Source organism: Eurosta solidaginis, chromosome 1 (genome assembly GCF_040869045.1).
Source record: "Eurosta solidaginis isolate ZX-2024a chromosome 1, ASM4086904v1, whole genome shotgun sequence".
NCBI classification, from domain to species: domain Eukaryota; kingdom Metazoa; phylum Arthropoda; class Insecta; order Diptera; family Tephritidae; genus Eurosta; species Eurosta solidaginis.
The window spans coordinates 339038494-339054042 of record NC_090319.1 but is presented as its reverse complement, the minus strand read 5'-3'; the positions used below and the strand labels follow the sequence as shown (position 1 = coordinate 339054042).

Here is a 15549-nt window from a genome sequence, read left to right as displayed (position 1 = left end):
CTCAACATACGCTTTTTCTAATTTATGTGCATTCGTTGCAGATCTAATATGCTTGCCACACTCATCAGCAAATGTAGAGCGAGTTTTTTCTAAAATAAATTCCAACAAAACAAAAATCAGAAACCGTCTGGAAACTGATACATTAAAAGGAATATTGCTAGCTCAAGATTATTTAAAATTGTATTACTTTTCCTGTCATAATATTGAACCGCAAATACATATATATGTCCAAAAAAAAAAGAACGCGAAAATGTATAACTAAGAAACTAAAATTATTTGAGCTCAAAGAAAAAAAAAATAATAATTGTTAAAATGCCTGAAAACAAGTACCTTTTGTATGTAATACAAAATTTATTTCTTAAGTCATTTTTGTTATTCACAAAATAAAACGAAAATCGTTTTTAATTAATTAATATGTTGTATGTGGCAACAAGAAATAACAATCAAAGACAATTTTCAGAAAAGCGCTTTTAAAGTTAATATTGTTGAATGAAATCCGCTGATCTCATTTTGGTTTTCGGCGAATACAATCGTACGTCCCCTGGTAATAACACAACTTCGTCCTAACTCAACTTTGGATGTTATTGGTTGTTGTCATAGATATGACGATTTTTGACGATTTTTTGGGCGGCGTCTGACGACTTGGAAAAATAATATATGGCAACGCTGCCTAAGTGTCACTGTCAATAGAGCTAAAGGTGTCTTAGCATTTGTGAAAAGGTGGTCAAAAGAGTTTAGCGACCCCTACGTTCCGATAACCTTCTTCACAACATTGGTTAGACCGATATTAGAGTATGGTTCAATAGTCTGGAATCCGCGGTTTCAAGTCCATGCTGACAGGCTCGAATCAATACAAAAACAGTTTTTACTATTTGCTTTAAGGAATTTTCAATGGGACTCTTCATTTAATCATCCACCTTATACTAATCGATTAAAATTTATCAATCTTCCAACTCTTGCTAGTCGTGGAGAAATGCTTGGCATAATATTTATGACAAAACTACTGAATGGGTCGATTTCAAGCCCATTTCTTCTGAAAGAAGTGAACTTTGGTGTTCCCTGTCGCACTACGAGACACTACAAACCTTTTCTTTTAAAACAATGTAGAACGAATTTCGAACTTAACGAACCTTTCCGGTGTTTGTGCCAAGATTATAACTCTCACTCAAACACATTTCATATGTCGGACTCCTTTTTTCTGTAAAAAAGACTGTCCTTATCTGTCTTAATCGTTAATGCTGTATATGTTTGTTTCTATATTCTATTAATTTAAGTTTTACCCTCAGCTGATGATATTTCTTCTGTAGCTGAGTAGTTTTAGATCTCGACGCTTGACAAACCACTGCACATCAATGACTCGGCCAAAAAAAAAAATATATATATATATAAATATGTAATAAAATTAATAAATAAACAAATAAGGAAGGCTAAGTTCGGTTGTAACCGAACATTACATACTCAGTTGAGAGCTATGGAGACAAAATAAGGGAAAATCACTATGTAGGAAAATGAACCTTGGGTAACCCTGGAATGTGTTTGTATGACATGTGTATCAAATGGAAGGTATTAAAGAGTATTTTAAGAGGGAGTGGGCCATAGTTCTATAGGTGGACGCCTTTTCGAGATATCACCATAAAGGTGGACCAGAGGTGACTCTAGAATTTGTTTGTGCGATATAGGTATCAAATTAAAGGTATTAATGAGGGCTTTAAAAGGGAGTGGTGGTAGTTGTATATGTGAAGGCGTTTTTGAGATATCGACCAAAATGTGGACCAGGGTGACCCACACCATCATCTGCCAGGTACCGCTAATTTATTTATATATGTAATACCACGAACAGTATTCCTGCTAAGATTCCAAGGGCTTATGATTTCGCCCTGCACAAAGTTTTTTCTAAAGTTATATTTTGCGTCAATAAACCAATCCAATTACCATGTTTCATCCCTTTTTTCGTATTTGGTATAGAATTATGGCATTTTTTTCATTTTTCGTAATTTTCGATGTCGAAAAAGTGGGCGTGATCATAGTCGGATTTCGGCCATTTCTTATACCAATACAAAGGAGTTCATATAATTGCGTGAACTGAGTTTAGTAAAGATATATCGATTTTTGCTCAAGTTATCGTGTTAACGGCCGAGCGGAAGGACAGACGGTCGACTGTGTATAAAAACTGGGCGTGGCTTCAACGGATTTCGCCCTCTTTCACAGAAAACAGTTATCGTCCTAGAATCTAAGCTCCTACCAAATTTCACAAGGATTGGTAAATTTTTGTTCGACTTATGGCATTAAAAGTATCCTAGACAAATTAAATGAAAAAGGGCGGAGCCACGCCCATTTTGAAATTTTCTTTTATTTTTTATTTTGTTGCACCATATCATTACTGGAGTTGAATGTTGACACAATTTACTTACATATATACTGTAAAGATATTAACTTTTTCTTTAAATTTGACTTAAAAAAAAATTTTTTTTAAAAGTGGGCGTGTTCGTTCTCCGATTTTACTATTAGGCATACATATAGTAATAGGAGTAACGTTTCTGCCAAATTTCATCATGATATCTTTAACGACTCCCAAATTACAGCTTGCAAAACTTCTAAATTACCTTCTTTTAAAAGTGGGCGGTGCCACGCCCATTGTCCAAAATTTTACTAATTTTCTATTCTGCGTTATAATTTCAACTCACCTACCAAGTTTCATCGCTTTATCCGTTTTTGGTAATGAATTATCGCACTTTCGATTTTTCGAAATTTTCGATATCGAAAAAGTGGGCGTGGTTATAGTCAGATATCGGCCATTTTAAATAGCGATCTGAGATGAGTGCCCAGGAACCTACATACCAAATTTCATCAAGATACCTCAAAATTTACTCAAGTTATCGTGTTAACGGACAGACGGACGGACGGACATGGCTCAATCAAATTTTTTTTCGATACTGATGATTTTGATATATGGAAGTCTATATCTATCTCGATTCCTATATACCTGTACAACCAACCGTTATCCAATCAAAGTTAATATACTCTGTGAGCTCTGCTCAACTGTGTATAAAAAATAATGAACATGATTAGCCTGGTGTCATTGGGCCACTTGAGGGCAGTGCGCTGCCACAACGTCCAATTATTATTATTATAAGGCTATTAAATAGAGATACGGAATGATTTCCAGGAAACTTTGAGCTGCAGCTGAGCCTGAATGGCATCTTCAGTTTTCAACTACTTGCGTTACTAGTTCTGATTAGGGGAATCTTGGCTTAATCACCAAGGCGATGTTGGCCAAGTAACGCCAGCTATTCCTATTTCGGGATAACTGGTGTCGTCAATTGGGATAAACAAAGGAAATCAAATCTTCATCCATCCGTCTCTTCTAACTCAGTGACGGTCTTCCCCTTTTACCGCTTCGAAATGCGGGTGTCGATTGGAAAACTTTATTGTTAATAACAGAGTAGCCTTTGGGATTTTCATATCCGCGTAAAGCTTACACAACTCATCATTATACATCCTTCGATATACGCCAATTGCAACACACAGGGACGTGTATTTTCCACAGAAATTTTTTCTTAAATACTTCAAGGCCATGTGTAGCGCTTAGTTTTTGTTCGTCGGGAAGACTTTACTCAGTCCAAAGTAGCACTTGTTGGCAATAATTGTTTTCCACATTGTTTTCGCTGTTAATGCTGGCTCTCATATAAATGACAGTTTCGTATTAACATCATAAAATATGAAGAGTTACTTCGGTAGTCTAAGATTGTAAGACCTTAAGTTTCAACTTTGTGCGCCCTCATTTGTCGAATTTTCAATTTATCTCTATTTTCTGACACTTTTGTCGATAAATGGAAAATGATCTCAATATGTCCTATATTCAAATCCGCGAAGAAAAATCCAATTTTTTGCCCATTTTGGCAACAATATAATCAATATGATCTGTAAACCTCAGTTTATTGTCAATCAGGATCCCTAAGTACTTAAATATTTTGACATCCTCAATGCTCGTATTCATTATTTTTAGATCTAAATTAAGTGATTCTCTATTGGTCGTCCTAGATAAAACCATGAACTTAGTTTTGTCCCCAGAACACCATCTACATAATGAGGCGAGAATACTCCACATCGGGGAGAGAAATGAGATGCTAACCCAAACAGTTCCTGTTGAATACCCAGAAACCTGGGCATCCAAACATACATCTGATTGATAAGCCAACACCGCCTAGGGGCTTAAGGACTCATCTCCGTAAGCATTTTGAGGAAATACGGCACCTGAGAACCCAGCCGTATGAAGCAAAGAAACACAAGCAGGTCCTTGGTGAACTCCACAAACAGCCTTTATGTCAGGAATTGCCCGGTGAATCCAGTACTCAAAGAAAAGTACCCAAAACTTGTGGAAGAGGAACGCATACTCCCCAGGGAAACGCGTGTCACTCTTGCTCAACTTCGTTCTGGATACTGTAACAGGTTAAACTCTTACCTATCCAGAATCAACCCCGACATACAAAATGTATGCCCCGCTTGCAATGTGTCCCCACATGACACCAACCATCTCTTTAATTGTAATGTGGAACCAACGCCTCTAACACCCCTTTCATTATGGTCCACCCCTGTTGAAACAGCAAGTTTCCTTGGACTCCCGTTAGAGGATATTGATGACAATTTGTGATCGGTCGCGGCTGTTAGGTGGGCGAAGCACTGCTACAACAACAACAACATAGGCCTATTATTAAACTCATAGTATGCTGGAAGTTTTCGAAAAAATCATAAAGGCGAAGTTATATTTGGTCGTTAAAAGTTGATTGGTTGAGCCGCGCCAACATGCCAACAATACTAACTTAGTGTCGTTTTCCGATTTCTGCATTTCTGAATTTAAGGATGGCTATCAGACAGATACCATATATACTGATTTCTCAAAGGCTTTCGATAGAGTTTCAAAATCATATCTTTTTATCTAAGCTTGAGCATATAGGATTTCTTTCTGTCTTCTTATCTTGGTTAAAATCGTATCTAGGAACCGTCGCTTTGTATATGTGATAAATTATGTCATGCCGAATGACAGGGCGTGGTCGGGGAAAACAGCAGAATCACCTCCGACCGTAGAAACTGCTGTGGTATGGATAAAAATTTTGAGAAGTGTTACCAATATCGGATGTCATTGACGGATACAGATCCGCTACGCTCCGAAGGTAACACCTCAGGATAATAAACCGACAATCTTCGAAAAGATTTGACATGACCACGTCGAACCATGGAAAAGTGTTATGGCAAAGTAAGACTGACAACAGAATAAAATATGAGGTGGGTTTTGTCTAAGGCTGGGGTAACACTCAGTCAATCCAGAGTCGAGTAAAGGTCCCACAAACCCCTACTGAATAAATACACGATATTTATGTGTTACGAACGCGCGCACACACGGCTGGGGATATTAGGCGGACAGCAGCTTTCCGTACAAAGATGGAGGCGGTGGCTAATAGGCGTAGTAGTAGCGGAGAGGTCGGTACGGTGGTTTAGCGGCGGTGCAGTAGCGGGCGGGATGGTACAGTAGTATGAGCGCAGTGGCTGGACGGCGGACAGTATTAGCGGACGGATGGGTGTAGCCGTATAGACGAAGTGACGGCACCAGCGAACTGGATGGACGGTGATGCAGCGGCTTAACGGCGGTAGGATGGCGAGCGGCCAACGGTCGTTGTAGCAGCGACGTGACGGGTGCAGCGGCTTAACGGCGGTAGGATGGCGAGCGGCCAACGGTCGTCGTAGCAGCGGCGTGACGGATGCAGCGGCTCAACGGCGGTAGGATGGCGAACGGCCAACGGTCGTCGTAGCAGCGGCGTGACGGATGCAGCGGCTTAACGGCGGTAGGATGGCGAACGGCCAACGGTCGTCGTAGCAGCGGCGTGACGGATGCAGCGGCTTAACGGCGGTAGGAGTGCGAACGGCCAGCGGTCGTCGTAGCAGCGGCGGGGCGGATACAGCTGCTTAACGGCGGTAGGATGGCGAACGGCCAACGGTCGTCGTAGCAGCGGCGGCACCAGAGGGGCGACGGCAGCGGCGGTGGGCTACGGAGCGCGTACCAGGGCCGAGAGAGAGAGAGAGAAAATGGGCCGACGACGGGGTTTACCTGGACAGCGGCTGCGTGTTCCGGGCGGGGTAGGATAGGCGTACCAACGGGCTGGTATTGGTCGGTCGGCTTCACGGGATCCGGCTAATCGCTCTTCTTCGGCAGCTTTGGTAGTCGCGGGGTCAGTCACCTGCGGAAGAGACTGCGAGGACGTTAGTGCTGGTTTCACCGCTGGACACACCCGCCTCCCTACTTGCACACTAGTAGAAGGTGCGTAAGGGGGGCGGGGTTGTACCAGCCGATACACCGTGGGTCGACCCGTGGGCGGAGGGGAAGTGCACCTTAACGGCACAGCGGTAGCCGCTGTGCGCACGCATCGGCTCACGGCCGAAACCAGAGCTGAGGGGAAGGGGTGGAATGTCATGAAGGCGTCGGGCCGCTCCATGATTCAATTACTAGAGGTTTGTTCTTCAATGACGGCAGAGGTTTGACACTCCCACATTGAAAAATCTGGACGGGTTGCTTTTACGAAGTAAGGAAAACGGGTAATAATTTAATTCCCTTTAGCGAAAATTGTAGTAGAAAAGTACATTTAGTAGTATATTAGTAGTGATAATAAATTTGTAAATGCCAACATGTTTTGGAGGAAATAATTCATTTTCTACTAAATATTTCGTGAATTGATAAAAGAGAATTTTATTCAAAAATACACTATCTCAAAATTTGTTTCAAAAACTCCCTATATGAGCATAAGTTCAATGCATTTTGACATAAGAGGGAGTTAATGAAAATCATTCTGAGGCGATCTCCAATCTAATTCTAATATAGGATTTTTTTGTGACAAATCATGAAATGGGAAGTTTTTGAAAAATATTTTGAGATAGGACGATATTGAAGAGGCAGCCGACATGGTCTGACAAAAAACAAAAAAAAAAAAAAAATAAAAATAAATGGCTTATTGTCTTAGAACTTTATATTCCGGTCTTGAATTTGACAGAAGAGTTCAGCTTTTATGCGGTCCTGCTACACAGGGAGTATTCACCTTTTTATTCTGAAATTTCGGAAAGCTCCTTTACGTTAAGTATTCATGAAAGTGTTCCGCATAAACCGTTAATTTAGAATATTCGGAACACGTTTGTTTGATACTACCTCACGAGGTCCGAATATACATACATATTCCAAATATAAACCGATTCCCCTAATTCTTAAATGGAGACGAATGTTCCGAACATACGGAATCAATGAGTACATTTCGTTATGGCATCTTCATTATTTACTAATGTCATTTTTACGTGACTCGATTTACTAGTCGAGTTTTTGACGTTGAACGATGAATTTTGAAATGGTGTAGGTTTCGTATGTTCATAGGTTTACGAAAGTGCACGATTCCTTGGTGTCCGTACTTTTCATAAAACCTATATTCAGCCGCACTATTAGATCATGGCATAGTTAATAAATTCATCATAAAATTAAAATAAATATTCTAAGGAATTATGCAGTTCGGTACTTATCGGGTATTTGTAAACTGATTGCTTCCTATTTCTACTACTAATATTTTTCGAAAAATCGCAAAGAAACAACACAGTTAACGGATGTCAATTCGATTTGGGAGCAAAATGGCTGCAATTGTCAAAAAATTTGTCTGTCGAGCAAACCTCTTGTGATTGAATCATGGGGCCGCTCAACACCTAGGAGGGCGCGGGGGGCAAAGTGGCACAAGGCATCCTCCCCGTCGTCCTTACCTAAGTGAAGGGTGACCCGCGCCATGACGGCGCCCCTACCACTCAGCCAGCCAAAGCTAGGACTGAGGGGGAGGGGCTGTATGGTCATTAAGGCATTGGGCCACACAACACCTAGGAGGGCGCGGGGGGCAAAGTAGCACAAGGCATCCTCCCCGTCGTCCTTACCTAAGTGAAGGGTGACCCGCGCCATGACAGCGCCCCTTCCACTCAGCCAGCCTAAGCTAGAACTGAGGGGGAGGGGTTAAATGGCCATGAAGGCGTCGGGCCACTCAACACCTAGGAGGGCGCGGGGGGCAAAGTAGCACAAGGCATCCTCCCCGTCGTCCTTACCTAAGGGAAGGGTGACCCGCGCCATGACGGCGCCCCTTCCACTCAGCTAGCTAGCAGGAGGGAAAAATATGTCTTTAAAAAGACATCCACTCCCGCTGGCTCACCTGCGAGAACTGAATTGCGAAAATGCTAATTCAGTGTTTATATGGGTGTTGACGCTAACTGGTTGAGAATTCAACGCACCATTATTGTGATTTTCATTGGTTCGCAATTTAGTTGGTTGTTGAATGTGCTATAAAAGAAGTGGTTGTTGGCTATGCTATAGCAAAATAAGAACAGGGAGGTTCAGGTTTAGGTGAATAAGGAAATACAGGGGGAGTTACGTTATTGTAACGTTACGTTACAAAAATACAGTGAAATGAGGGATCATCCGCCAAGGCAGTCCTTTAGGACGGATGCTATACAAACTGACAGTTTCAAAATGGTTGCACCAAAGGGACTTCTGTTAAAGGCGTTGGTTTCACATAACAATTTAAATGCGGCTTTTGGCGTGTTCCGGCATTCCACTGGGTGACCTTGGAATTGGGGGATTAAATTCCTGGCGCTTGACTTCAACCTGTCTATGTTCACTTTGTCAACTTGGAAAATGGCGAAGGTGGTGTCGCTACTAAGGCTTAGAAAACCAGCTAACGGAGAAGAATCATACCGCAAAATATCTCTCCTGTCACCATTAGGCAAGAAACTTGAAGTTGTCCTGCTCCTCTCCTCCAAACACCAGCATCGTTTCCGCAAATAACAAAGCACCGCCTCCGCGCTAAATGCCACCAACATACAAATTACGAACTGAACGAAAACCACACAACAGAGAAGTACTCGTAGCGCCGGACTTATCAAAGCTTTCGACACAGTCAATCATAGGCCCTGCCTTACTAATTTCGTTTAATTTTTGCATATCGAAACTACCTTATCAACTTGAAAAGGTTATCATTGTTTCCTACGCCGATGGCAACAGGCTCTGGCCTTTGCATTGATGAGCCATGCTGTAAAGTAACAACTGTCTCCCTAATTTTTCCGTAACTAGGCACTATAACCGACCAAGTCTTCGGCGACTTAATTTACAGCATGGACAAAGCAAATGTCAGCAATATTGATATTATGCTAACGGCTGCTTGACACCCAAAAATATTGCAAGTGACGTTCGATAATGACCTGAATTTTGGCAAGGATGCAGGCGAATTTTGGCGAGATCGGAGCCGTTACAAATCTTCGTGTCTTTCTGTGGCAGCGTTTGGAGCAAGGACATAGAAAAGGTCATAGCTACCTATAAACAATTGGCCAGCCGCTATGCTACTAGTCCGCGATATGGTCGTCGAGCTTAAAAGAAATACACAGGAAGAAACTGCAGATCTATAAATATACGCTCAGATCTGCCACGGCATGTCTTTTCGTGTCGCCCACACATCATGTTAATAGTGATGCGGGTATGCTCCTCATAAAGGGAGAAACAAAATGCTAAACAAACAGCTTCTGTTAAACACTCAGAAACCTGGGCATCCTTTAAAACACCTGATTGAAGAGGTCCCGCCTCCCAGTAAAATTAAGGTCCACGCCCGTCTATCTCGGGAACGATTTGATATGACCACATTGAACTTTCTTGGCCATCCTGCCCCCCATGATATGACATGATATCTAGCCGTATATACGACTTATTTAATATCTGATAACGTATTTGACCAGTCACGAATCAGCACAAGAGTTTACTGGCTGTGCCTGGATAAAGCTAAAGACCTCCACATGCCTCTTGAGACCAAGCAACTGGGTTGTATTGCATATGAACATCAAGCACCCTTCTGCTAGAATGTCCTAGTTTATCAATTCTGTTTATCTCAGATGTCAAAAAGAGAAATTCTGGCAGGCCTGCAGTATCCTAGAAAGTCTTAAACCTGCCTCTTTTCACTTTTGTCCCCGAAGCCTTGGGGAGTGTTATCGATGTTGATGGTTCTTTGGCGTATGCAGTTCCGGTACGTTGCGGTACCAAGCCCGAGCATCTCGAAAACGATTTGGCATGACCACATGCGACATTCTATATGGGGCAGAGGCATGGACCATGACAATAGCAGATGAAGCGGCTTTGGGAGTGTTCGAGAGAAAAGTTCTTCGAAAGATTTATGGACCTCTACGCGTTGGCGATGGCGAGTACCGAAGAAGATTTAATGATGAGCTGTACGAACTATACGCAGACATCAACATAGTCCAGCGAATTAAAACGCAGCGGCTGCGCTGGCTAGGCCATGTTATGCGAATGAAAGATGATGATCCGGCCAAGAAAGTGTTTCTATCGGAACCCGCCTATGGAAGCAAAGGTAGAGGGCGGCCCCCACTCCGTTGGAAGGACCAGGTGGAAAACGATTTAAACTCCCTTGGTGTGACCAATTGGCGCCGGTTGGCGGAGCGAAGGAGCGACTGGCGCGCCTTGTTGGACGGCCATAACCGTTTAGACGGTTAAGCGCCAATTAAGTAAGTAAGTAACATGCGACATTCTAGGCCAAACCGCCCTCCCACGCCCTAGATGCATGAGGAGTTCTGGGTCGTTAGAGGAACGGCTGTTAATGAAACAGGATTCGCCACGGATAGGTAAGGTTGACAATTGGGTTTGGATAAGCTATATATCGCGCTGGCAACCCCTTGAAAGGGTTTCGCTATAGAATCCCTTGAATTTATTTGATATTTTAGTCGCCTCTTACGACAGGCATACATACCGCGGGTATATTCTAACTCCTTAGCCCGCTGGGTGGGGGCAGAGTTTGGAGCAAGGACATAGAAGCTCAGCGACAGAGGTAAGTCACGTGAGGTGAAGGAACTGAATAGGATTGGGTACATCATCACTCATAATTAATTGATGCTGTCGAAATAATTAAGCCGTTGCGAAAAAAGTTACGCCTTATATACATGTTTTGCAATAGCTGCTGAAAATCGAAAGCATCTTTTACCACTCCTTGCCAACTTGGTGGAAGTATAATCCTTTGCTTAAAAATGCGGCTTTCCAAAGGAATACCTTCTGAGCCGGAGCGTCTTTGAGCGGATCCTCGACTCAGCCAAACCAAACAGTGGGCCTTTGGTTACTGCATTATGTTCACATCTGTGTAGATCTCAAACAGCTCATCATTGAACCTCCTTCGATACACGTGGCTTATCACTAGACAGAACCACAAACTATCCATAAAAAGTATGATGGGATACTATACTAGCGGTTTAGTGTATCCTAATTTGTAATTCCCTACCCAGTCCGACGTTGCACATGTTAGGAACAGCGAGCTTTCTATGCTGGTTCCGAAATAGACGAGTCCTTCACAGTAACGAACTTTTATCCGTCAAAGCAAGACCAAGTTTAGAACATTGTCAAACCATTATTGAGGATTCAGAAATCTTTTATTGTCTTCCTTAAAGAAATGTGCCTTGGCTGACTGAATCATAATAAGTGTATTTCAGATCAATCTCCACTAGAACTTTCCTGTGGTGATCCTTAAAACTATCACAGTTTTTAAGCCATTTAGCGCCGTACTAGGTATGTGAATCATATAGAAATTTGAAAACATCTGTTATTCACCGATTTATCTAATAAAATTTCCTGGCATTATCACCCAGCTAGCATCTGCAACACTCACCGTTTTCTGCCTCCTTTCTCTTTTTTATAACTATGCGTATTTCGTATGCATAGTGCCATGGAGTCCTTACTAGTGTAATATCAAAGAAGAGGGGCTGAGCATGTAGCTTCGTTCTTTCATTCCAATTTTGCAAGATTGCTAATTCATGTTCATTATCTTCGTCTCAAGGTGAATTAATGTTTACCACACTTAGCAATGTATGAATAATATCATTATGAGTATTCAATCTCTATTATCACATATTTAGTATAGTAATTTAATTAATTAATTATTTATTAATGAAATGTATACAATCACCTGTGTACTTATGAATGGAAAGTAGCACTTGTGTGAAGATAGTAGCAACAATTACCATATTAAACGATTTTCTGCAACACAATTTGAAAGTTAGTCCGGCAACTCGGAGGAGACTCGCCCTAAAATTGAGCGAAAAATCAGAAAAAGGAATAGAGCATAACGTGCCAAAGAGAACGCATGATGAGAGCAAGGATATGAGACTAATTTGAAATAGTACCTATTAGCACCTTGAAAAGTTCCATAAATTTCTTAGTATGCAGTGCCGGAATATGTATGAATGTATATTGGTATGTAGACAGCAGAAACTTGCGGCACAAGTGGTTTGTTTGCCTATTTGCACACTTTCAACATATATTTCATACAGCTGCATCACTTAAACCTTAACAACTAATTAATAAATCATATGATGGGGCGACTCCAGCACACAAAAGCAAAGAGATGACACTAACAGCAACAATTTACACTACACTTAATAACAAACACCTTGTATGTTATCCTAGTCCTTCATCCAAATTTATGTATGGGAGTATGCACATTTGGTTGTGTAAATATGTACGCATGAAGGACCTGCATAGGCTTTTTCACAAAACCTTAATGAATGAATAAGCATTTTTATGATTTTTTTCACAGGTTTTGTAGGATAAGGAGAGCTTTGTGATAGCTTCAAGCGTTAATTTTATAATTTGGTTTATGATTTATAAAAACTGAATGCACCGCAACGGATCTGTATAGTTTTGAACTTGATAAAAATTGCATATGGCTCACTGGGAGCTGATTTTCCCATATAAACCAAGCAAAGGGGGGTGACAACAGTTGATCACTTTTTTCATGCCTCCACACTTCTTGAGTTCGCCACTTTTTGCTATCTTTATATCCCGATTCCAACACTTCTTATTCACACTTTAGAATGGAATTTTTTTATGTTATCTTTTATGTACATTTCTTCTTTTACCTTGCAATCGCACTCATATGAGCAGCAGCGTTTTACATCAAATTTCCTTGACATTTCCACCCCGCCCAAAGCAAGCAAACGGACATACATAAATAAGAACATAGCTAAGTGTACACAGCACCAAACACAGGCATACCTTCAGAGATAAGCACTCATACGTAAATTAAACAAATACATCGCATCCTTTTTCCTTAGCTGGACTACAAGACCACTATGGATTTAGGCACAACTAGCGCACTAGTAGCAAGCAGTGCAAGACACCAAAATCAACGTAGCAAGCAGCGCCAATAGTGAATGTGGCAATGACAGGAGCAGCAGGACAGCAAGGGCAGGTCGCTCTTGTGGGCCATTAACGCCGCACCACCACCGATCGCCCCACACACTTTTACGAGCAAAAAAAAACACAGAATCTTACATATTCAATCCAATTGGAATGATTCGTGTTTTTTTTTTCTTATCTTCTTCAGCCCGTTCTCAGCCACACAAAGCACTTTTTTAATTTTTATATAATTTCTATCAGCATTTGTACACAGATATCACTTACATTAATTGCAAAATGCATGCATGGCTCACATAATTTTGGTTTTTAATTTAATAGTTTAATACACTTTTTTCAAGAATAAAACTAACTTTTGTTTACCAATTTTTGTCTCCTCCGTTTGCAAATTTTCTTTATTCTGTACTGAGAATATCACTCGAGATTGCGTTGCCAACTGCTTACAAATTTTTGCCGCGTTACCAATGGCTTTACATTTCGCTCTCTTCTTTCTACTTCATTCTGCTGAGTTTAAAACTCGTGATGACAGCAAATTTATAAATTTAGATACGAAATTGAAAATAGATAGCTTTGTAAATTTTTATTTAGTTTTATAATAATTTTGGAAAAGTCGCGAGCATTTTAAAAGTTTCCTTATGTAGAGTAAACTTCTCAACATTTGTTTTTTTTTTCTTGATTGACCTTTCAACCACCACACACTACATTGTTGCAATTACTCTCACCAGCGCCACCTGTGCATGAATAGCGAAACTACGAAAGGTTTGTGTATTACTTGCGATGGCACATGGGAAAAATTAAACACAGGGGGAAAATGATAGGGAAATTCAAAAAATTCAAGTTACAATTAAAATTTTTTTTAGCTTATTTTTTTACTTTTTAGTTAATAAAAATTAAAAATGGGATTTAAAATTTTGAGTAATAAGTTGGACAAAAAAAGAAGAAATTTTTTTTATTTATTTATGTTTACACAAAAATTGTCAAATTGAAAACGTGGCGGACATTTTATGTATATGTATATTAGGGTGGGTCGATTTGTATGGACGAAAGTTAACCGATATCGCGCCATCGATTTCTCGATAGGATTTGGGGCTCAGGAAAAAAAGTTCCGCTAAGCATACCCAAAAAAATTGTTTTCGAGCCTGCGAAATTTCATTTTTATACTCAGCTGAGCAGAGCTCAAAGAGTATATTAACTTTGTTCGCACAACGGTAATCCGTAACGGCATAAACTAATCGAGATAGATATAGACTTCTATATATCAAAATGATCTGGGTGAAAAAAGAAATTCATTTAGCCATGTCCGTCCGTCTGTCCGTCCGTCTTTATATACGATAACTTGAGTCAATTTTGAGGTATCTTGATGAAATTTGGTACATAGGTTGCTGGGCGCTCATCTCAGATCGCTATTTAAAATGAACGAAATCGGACTACAACCACGCCCACTTTTTCGATATCGAAAATTTCGAAAAACCGAAAAAGTGCGATAATTCATTACCAAAGACGGATAAAGCGATGGAACTTGGTAGGCGCGATGACCTTATAGAAAATAGAAAATTAGAAACATTTTGGACAATGGGCATGGCACCGCCAACTTTTAAAAGAAGGTAATTTAAAAGTTTTGCAAGCTGTAATGTGGCAGTCGTTGAAGATATCATGATGAAATTTGGTAGGCACGTTACTCCTATTACTGTATGTGTGCTAAATAAAAATTAGCGAAATCGGATGACGAACGCGCCCACTTTTAAAAAAAAATTTTTTTTAAGTCAAATTTTAACAAAAAATTTAATATCTTTACAGTATAAAAGTAAATTATGTCAACATTTGACTCCAGTAGTGATATGGTGCAACAAAATTCAAAGATAAAAGAAAATTTTAAAATGGGCGTAACTCCGCCCTTTTTATTTAATTCGTCTAGAATACTTTTAATGCCATAAGTCGAACAAAATTTTACCAATCCTTGTGAAGTTTGGTAAGGACATAGACTCTATGATGATAAATGTTTTCTGTTAAAATGGTCGAAATCGGTTGAAGCTACGCCCAGTTTTTATACACAGTCCTTCCGCTCGGCCTTTAACAACATAACTTGCGCAAAAAACGATATATCTTAACTAAACTTAGTTCACGTACTTATCTGAAGTCACTTTATCTTGGTATAAAATATGGCCGAAATCCGACTATGACCACGCCCACTTTTTCGATATCGAAAATTATGAAAAATTAAAAAAATTTCATAATTCTGTACCGAATATGAAAAAAGAGATGAAACATGGTTTTTTGACGCAAAATATAACTTTAGAAAAAAC

General features: G+C 40.4%; 1 protein-coding gene across 14 annotated transcripts in view; it reads right to left on the bottom strand.

Annotated features, from left to right (window-relative positions):
• The window catches only part of CASK (peripheral plasma membrane protein CASK), a 471051-nt gene that overhangs the window by 272919 nt on the left and 182583 nt on the right, over positions 1 to 15549 (bottom strand). For 7 of the 14 annotated variants that reach the window (XM_067762334.1, XM_067762346.1, XM_067762344.1 and 4 more), the window contains exon 1: positions 13514 to 13652. The exons of 3 other annotated variants lie outside the window; for them this stretch is intronic. The gene's annotated coding sequence lies outside the window, so the exon portion shown is untranslated. Of the gene's footprint in view, positions 1 to 11720; positions 11950 to 12017; positions 12137 to 13105; positions 13334 to 13513; positions 13670 to 15549 lie in introns of those variants that run through there. 4 more of the 14 variants (XM_067762336.1, XM_067762337.1, XM_067762341.1 and 1 more) reach the window with 4 other exon arrangements.